Raw genomic sequence first — 8,154 nt, 5'->3', positions numbered from 1 at the left:
AAAAAAAAAAAAAAAAAAAAAAAAAAAATATATATATATATAATATATGTATATTTATATAATTATATATATATATATATATATATAGTATATTATGAACTTAATTTATTATTGAATTAGTAATATAAAAAAATTATCATGACTTAAACCGTTTAGATGTTGAATATACAATTATCTCGCTTAGTTAATGGATAATAATTCTTTACAATAGAATTTTTTTCTATATTTATATAATTTTTTAAGTTCATTTATAAATTTCTCGAGGGATATTTTGTATTTTAAGTTGGATTTTTTTTTTATTCCAATGTCTATTAATTATACCTATTATTTGAAAGACAAATTAATTAAAATTATTGGTTCATAAGATTATGTGTGTGTAAGGGGAACAATTAATTAGGTCAGGTGACCTGACGTACTCTACGTTCAGACGTCAATAACTGTGCATGTCGTCTTACTCAAAACCCTGGCGCGCCCATTACGGACTTGACCCGGGTTGCTATGCGTTCGCGGTATTGCTCGATATTTGCTCAGGTATTACTCGGTATTGTTAGGTATTGCTTTGGCATATTAATGAAAAATATCGCTGCTGTGAAGACCAATAATCTGAGAAAATACTCGGTATTGGTCGTATTTCTTGGTATTGGTCTTCGATAGAATGGTAATTTCTCGTTATTGCCGAGGCAAATCGACCAATACCGAGCAATTAAAATCGAGCAATACCCTAGCAACACGCGAACATAGCATCCGCTCCCGTTCCCGGGTCGGGGTTGTCGGGCTGCCGGGTAAATAGTGACAACACGTGGGCACTATTTACTGTGTCCGAACGTAGGTTACGTCAGGTGACCTTACCAAAATAAAAGTTTGTGAAAGGGAGTATAATAGGAGAGAGTTGACATTAGAAGAGAAGAAACTCTGAGGTAAAAAAATCATATTTATAAATTTGGATCAAGATGAATAAGTATGCAGCCCTCATTTGGGAATGACTATTTAGTGTTTTATAAAAATTATTTTTTAGTATCAAAATCTCTTGAAATAAAAAAAAATATATATTGGTCTAAGAAAGTTTTTGTCCGCAATAAAACCTAACTTAGAGTAGAGAAAAAGTAAATGTTAATAGAGTTAGAAGCTCTAAAATTTATGTAAATAAGTTGTAATGTAGAAAATTGCATAAAATGAACTCACCCATTCAAATGACTATGAAATAAACATAAATAAAAGAGGAGTGTAGTTTAGTAAATGAGAAAAAGAAGAATGAGATCTTTGTTAACTCTGTGGTTAATCACAAAAACAAGAGAAGAGGAGAGAATAAAAAGAGGAAGCAATATATTAGGAAGTTGGTTTAAGTTCGCTATCGGTTGTAATATTTTTTTTAAAAAAGAAATATATATTTAATCTTTTAGTTTTTTTTATAAAATTAATTATTAAATTTAAAATTTCTTATGGCCGTGGTTTGTGGTAGCGCAATGATGACAATCGGTGTGGCACAGTGGCGGAACATATAATCTCTTTGGAGGGGGGGGGGGGAGGCAAAAGTAATTTTTTTTTAGGAGGGCAATTTTTTTTTTATCTCTTATAATTCTTTTTTTGAAGGGGCAACAAAAAAAAAAACTCTTTTGTCTCTAATTTGCCCGTAAATATATCTTATCTGTCTTTCACATTTAGTTTATAATTATATTCTCTTTCCATGTTTTTTCATGACAGTTTAATTAAGCTTTGTTTCTTTATTTTTCTTTTGCTTAAATTTAAAAAAATGTAATATATAGCATATGAATATTTTTTTTAATATTTAATTATTTTTTTGTGCTGTATTGTGCGCCCGCCCCTCAATCAAATATAAGCTGATTCACCTTTGGGTTGCAGTTGGTCGACAATAGTGTGTGCGGCCCATAAGAAGCTACAACTTGCAATGGCCTGAAAGCATAAGCAAATAAGTAGTGGTAGCCCAACGCTTGCGGTGGTAAATATATTTGAAGAATTACCTTCTAAATAGTCGCCATCTCCCTCTACTATTGTCGTCGAATCCGCTTCCGACGACCGATCATTATTAGACTTTATAGTATATTTATTTTATTTTCCAAATTTTAAATAAAAAATTAATTAAATTAAGTTTACCACTTAATATTATATTTATTTGAATTATTCAAATAGTTAAATATTTCTTTTATCATATCTATTTTTTTTCCAAAAAACAAATCGAACCGCCGCTAAAAGGCTAAAAAGTCCAGATGTATTAGGAGTCATTGTTTTTAAGATAAATGAAATTTAAAAATAATAACTAAAAGTTCAATTTTTTTTATATATAAAAGATATTTATTAATATATTCTGCAGTTTTTTCCGGAATGTAAGGCGATGAAAAAGTGGGGCCCCATCCAACGTCACTTGTAACTGTGTAACAGATCCAGCGAAATCCCGGGCAAAAATTATTCTCAATTCAACCAATAAATAATCGTGAAATCTCAGGCCATCCATTTTTGCCGGCACAGTTTGCAAATCCTTATCGCGACAAACACAAAACGCATTTCACCCACACCGAACAACCTCTTCCGCTTTAAATACGTGTCCGCTGCCGCACGTGCGAGACAAATTAACATATTTAATGCAATAATAAATTAATGTTATGATTATTAATAAAACTGTTATTTTCGACTAATTGGCAAATATGCTAATATATGCATAGTTATAGTTTAAGAAAAAATATATTATTAAATTTTTCTCGTAAGATTTTCTATTATATAGTGTATATTAAGAGTCCTTTTTAAAATCAATATGAGTGAGTTTAAATTTTATTTTGGAAATTTAATTTATTTATTGTATAATTAAGGGTCCTATTTCAAAGGTGAATATTAATTCTGTGGTGCGATAGACTGTCTGAAGGCAATCAGAGCGTGCCACGTCATCTTTTCTTTGGTACCTGGCTCTAGGGATATGCAAATGAATCCAATCGAACCGAAGTATGTTAGTGTTCATATTGAGTTATTTATTATTAACTGTTCAATGTTAAGTTAAAGGTTGTGACATTCACTGCCCCAGCACAGTCCAGAAATCCCAGCACAATCCACATGTAAATCCTGCCCCGCCTAGTCCAACAGATGGAAAACCTGCAAGGAAAAAGTAGGCGAAGCAGCAGCTGACGAAGAAACAAGCCAACCTCAAAATAAAGGGCTCCAGAATTATGGTAATCAGAACACAGAAAATCGAAGAGATGATCCCCTGATTGCCCATAGGCCATCCAAGGGGAAGGGGCAAGATAAGCAATAAAAAGGAGCCTCATCATCGTCCTGATTACCGCCCCCAAATCTGACGAAGAAACCATCCAGTGATAGAGCGAATGCCAATCAATTTTAGCAACCTAGAAGAAATAAATGGCACGAAACTGAATGCCCAAAAAGTGATCCTTCTCCAAGTCATTCCCATAAACAACTCCAGTAACATCACATCCAGAAAATACCAACAGATTCCACATAAACAGCTCCCAGAAAAAATATCTGAATTAACCCAGCAGAAAACAAAATCCACAAGGTAGAGACAACTACAAATTCTCCAATAATTGACATGAATTTTTCCAGGAAAGCATTTTATCAAAGATGTTCCGCTTAATATTAAGCAATAAAGTCGTATGACAGGTATAAGAATTACCAAATCTCCTTGCATTACGTTCATTCCAAATGTGATAAAGAGCACATGCTATCACAATTTTGTAAAAATTTTTAACAACAGCTTTCCCTTTAAATTCAGAGCTAACCCAGTCCAACACTTGGAGGAGATTAGGTCTTAAAAGAAAGGTCTTAATTCCCGGAATAAGATCATATATCAACCCAAATGTGTATTGACATTCAAAAAAACAAATGGTTAACATTTTCTTTATGCTAGAAGCATAAACTGCACATTTCCGGATGCAACAAATGTATAGACTATAGTATGATTCTATTATATAATTATAAAATATCTGATGAGCCGCGTGCGTACGTGGATGTTCAGCTCGCACGTGCGACACAGTCGCATGCGGGACGGTGGATGCGGTCGTTTCGTTTTGTCGTTTTGTTCGCCATCTTCTGCCTGCCGTGAAGATTCGCAGCAGTTAAAACGAGATCTTCACCGCCAAATTTTCGAATTTTTAAAATATTTCTTAATTCAGAGAGTAATTATAAATTACTATAATTGTGAGAAAATAAAAATGGATTAAATTACGAAAAAGGACGGGCAGTGTGGGTAATTTTGGGGCAGCGGGCAGGGGTAGGCAGGGCTGTTTCCCTGCCACCTGCAAAACAGTAGCCAGTTAGAGTCAAAGAAGTAGGCATCATCATGGCCCCACCAGTATGACTACATTAGGACTGATAATAAATAAATTTTCTCAGTATTAGGACAGTTGCATTAAATATTTTTACCTTAATTAGTAAAAAAAATTAAATATTTATTAATATATATACATAATATAAATTTAATTATGAATATTTACATAAATTTTTTTTCTGATATATCAATAATTTTTTTTAGAATTTATTGCTAAAATTTTATTATGATTTTATGTTATGATAAAGATTATATTTGTTATGAATTAGAGTAATTTAGCTTAAATTCTGAGAATGAGTTTTCTATGATAATCAATTGGGGTTTTTATGATAATTAAATATTATTTTTTATTATTCATAAAATATATCTATTTCTTTTTCTAAATTCAACTCTTATTGAATTCTCTCAATAATGATAAAGACTCATTTCTGAATTTCCTTCGTCCTTAAAAGTAAAATAATAATATTTTAATTATCATTATTGTAATTAATATGGTGGAAGTTTTCATTCAACATCGTTATTGATATATCATCAACAAATTTTTTTGATCGGACACGAATCTTGAGACAAAAATTAAGTTGAAAACTTCAAAAATTAGATTCAGGATCATGTGAATTTCGATTTCAGCAAACTTATAGTCGAACTGATCGTCTCAGAAATAGGAACCCAACGACACCAAATTCAACTCAATCAGAGCCCAAATGAGTCCAAATCAAGAACCCGAATCGTTGTTGGAAGGTTCGAACTACAATTTAGATTACTAAACGGTTTCCAAACATCACATGCTTATAGTATAATCGAGCGACTCGACGAGACGAATTTAACTAGCCCAAGATCCCTAAATTCCAATATCATTAAGACTTTCAAATGTCTGACAAATTGTCCTCGATCAAGGGATTCAATAACGACTATCCATTCGAACAACTCCACCTTTGCACTAGATCCTCCTCATATTTACGGGTCATGACATTCTAAAAAAACTATAAATAGCCCCTCATTTTCTCTTGAGAAGGGACCTAAGCAAAAAGATAAGAAGAGAATGAAGAAGAGAATATTAGGAGGGCAAAAACTCCTCGACCACCATCCCCGGAATTAATCTGCGCAACCTAAGAACGATGCCGGAATTCTGCCCGACTTCCAAGTGATGCCAGAATTCTATCTGACTTCCAAGTGACTCTAGAATTTCGCCCGACTTTTAAGTGACACTAGAATTTCGCCCCGACTTTCCAGTGACGTCGGAACTTTATTTGATCTCCAAGTAACGACGGAGTTTTGCCTGAATACCATCTAACGCCGGAGTTCTCCCCTGCTGCCGATTGAATTCGAACTTCTACCCAACGATGGACTCCCGCTAGTCGCCAGATTTCTACCTGACACTGGACTTCTGCCCGTTGTTGGATTTTTGCCATATAGTTATCCAATGTGGGATTTCTATCCATAGCTGAATTTTTACCTGACATCGTTCTTCTGATCTCCATTGTCCAACAACGGTCCTTCTGACTTACGTCACCCACCTACTACAGTCATTCCGACCTCCGTCGTCCACCTACTACAGTCCTTCCGACTTATATCGCTCACCGACTATAATCCTTCTGACCTCCGTCGTCCGCCGACTACGGTCCTTCCGTCGACTACAGTTCTTCTGATCTCCGTCGTCAAAAAATGGTCCTTCCGAATACGTCGCCCACCGACTACAGTCCTTCCGACTTCCGGCGTCCACCGACTTACGTCGCCCGGCAACTATAGTCCTTCCGACCTCCGTCGCCCGGCGACTACGATTCTTCCGACTTACATCGCCCATCGACTACAGTCCTTCTGACCTCTGTTGCAGCCGACTACGATCCTTATGACCTCCGTTGCCGTCGACTACGGTCCTTCTGACTTACGTCGCCCACAAATTACAGTACTTCTAACCTCTGTCCCGCGCCGACTGCAGTCTCTTCTGACTTACGTCGCCTACGGACTACAGCCCGTCTGACCAAATGAACATGTCAAAAATTTTAATACTAAAAAATTATTTTAAAAAGTAATGAGAAAATAATTCTAAACTAAGGCTTAATTTATAATGACTTTCTTACTGCTTCTTAATATAACTTTTTAATAAAAAAAAATTTGTATTAAAATTATTTTAAGAGGAAATAAAAAGTCATCACAAATGAAGTCTTTATTTAAGATGACATTTTCATTATTTTTTAGAGCAGTTTTTTAGTACAAAATTTTATATTCAAGAAATTTATTAACTATAAAACTGTTTTAAAAAATATTAAAAAAATTATTCCAAATGAATCATAGCCTATGCTTTAGACTTCATTTAGAATAAAATGTTTACTACTTTTTAAAATAACTAATAAATTTTTTTATATATAAAAATATTTTAAGAATTAATAAAAAATCATTCAAAACAAAAACTAGATATATCTCTCTGTACAAACTTTAATCATAAAAGAGATAACTCAATGTAATATTTAATTTAAAGGAGTACAGAAACCCTAAAACCTTAACAGGAAGGTAACCCCACGTGGAACATTGAAGAATTAAAAATATTATTACTCACCTGTAATAATTTCGAAGAGCACGTCTTATGTACTGACTTCTTAAATTCATTGTATGAAGATATTTTTTTTTTCTTAAATCAAATAATGATAAAAATTACTTAATTTGTACTAAAGGTTTAGAATTCAAGAAATTATATAAAATTATTTTTTATCTTATTTTATATAATTAATAATTTAAAATTTATAATAAAGAATTAAATTATTAACTATACTAGAATTTATATATCTTAAAAATAGAATTGTTGTCTGCTATAATATACGCGGCGATAGAGTTTCAATTATACGTCATAGCTTCGCACAAATATCCACCTCACACACAGAGAAACAATATTTTTTACATGGAAAACCCTTAAAAGGGGAAAAACCACGGGGCCTGGCCCAGTCGAAAATGATTCCACTAGGATTTGAATCGGTTACAACGGGCTAATTCGCCTCCGAGGGCGATCTGATTAGAAGTACTAATTGTACAATAGAAATTCGGGTGTAAGGTGATGATCTGGCAGAACTTCGGGCCTCACATTCGTCAAGAATATTTCATGCTAATTATTAATTAACCTAGGTTTTTTTATTAATTAGAGGATTTTTTATTTGATTGATTATAGTAGTATATATATCTTATACTATATGATTATTTACGTATAAGAAGCTTCTAATGCAATATTTTTTTCTAATAAAATCTAATCTTTTCAAATTTTTATTTATAGATTTGGGTTGTAGCTTAAAATAATTAATTAGCTACTTATAGATGGAATTATTTACATGTATGATTATATATGAAATAAATAATAATAATAATTATATCAGTTAATCAAAATTTTCAATTAGAAGAAGAAGTCGTCTGCCAATCTTTGAAGAAGTTGCAAGCTCACAATTTGATAGTTTAGTAGCCAATTCATTATTTGCTTTTAATAGTTTTTTTCGTTATTTATATTTTGATATAACTGAGAAATTAAATTATTATATAAATAAATAATATGTAAATATGAAAAAAGTATATGATTTATATTTAAATCCCCTAAAAAATTTTGAAATAATATGGAATATATAATAAAGTTTTTATTTTAAAATTGTTATTTTTCTTTTGATTTTTATAGAAATTGTCCATCGAAGCAAACGGTGCCAAGGGACACGGGGAGTTACTGTTGGCTTTGTATAGGAGGAGAGGGACATATAAAAGAATGGAGAACTTCCAAATCCCAAACCCACACGAGCGGTTCACTTTTGAAACTGCATGAGATTCCGAAACAATCAAATAAAGCGAGATATAAGAGTTGCAGAGGAGGAAGAAGAAGAAGAAGATAGAGAATA

This window comes from Dendrobium catenatum, unplaced genomic scaffold (assembly GCF_001605985.2).
Source record: "Dendrobium catenatum unplaced genomic scaffold, ASM160598v2 fragScaff_scaffold_273, whole genome shotgun sequence".
Classification (NCBI taxonomy): domain Eukaryota; kingdom Viridiplantae; phylum Streptophyta; class Magnoliopsida; order Asparagales; family Orchidaceae; genus Dendrobium; species Dendrobium catenatum.
The sequence above is the reverse complement of the archived record's forward strand: the minus strand, read 5'-3'. Positions refer to the sequence as shown.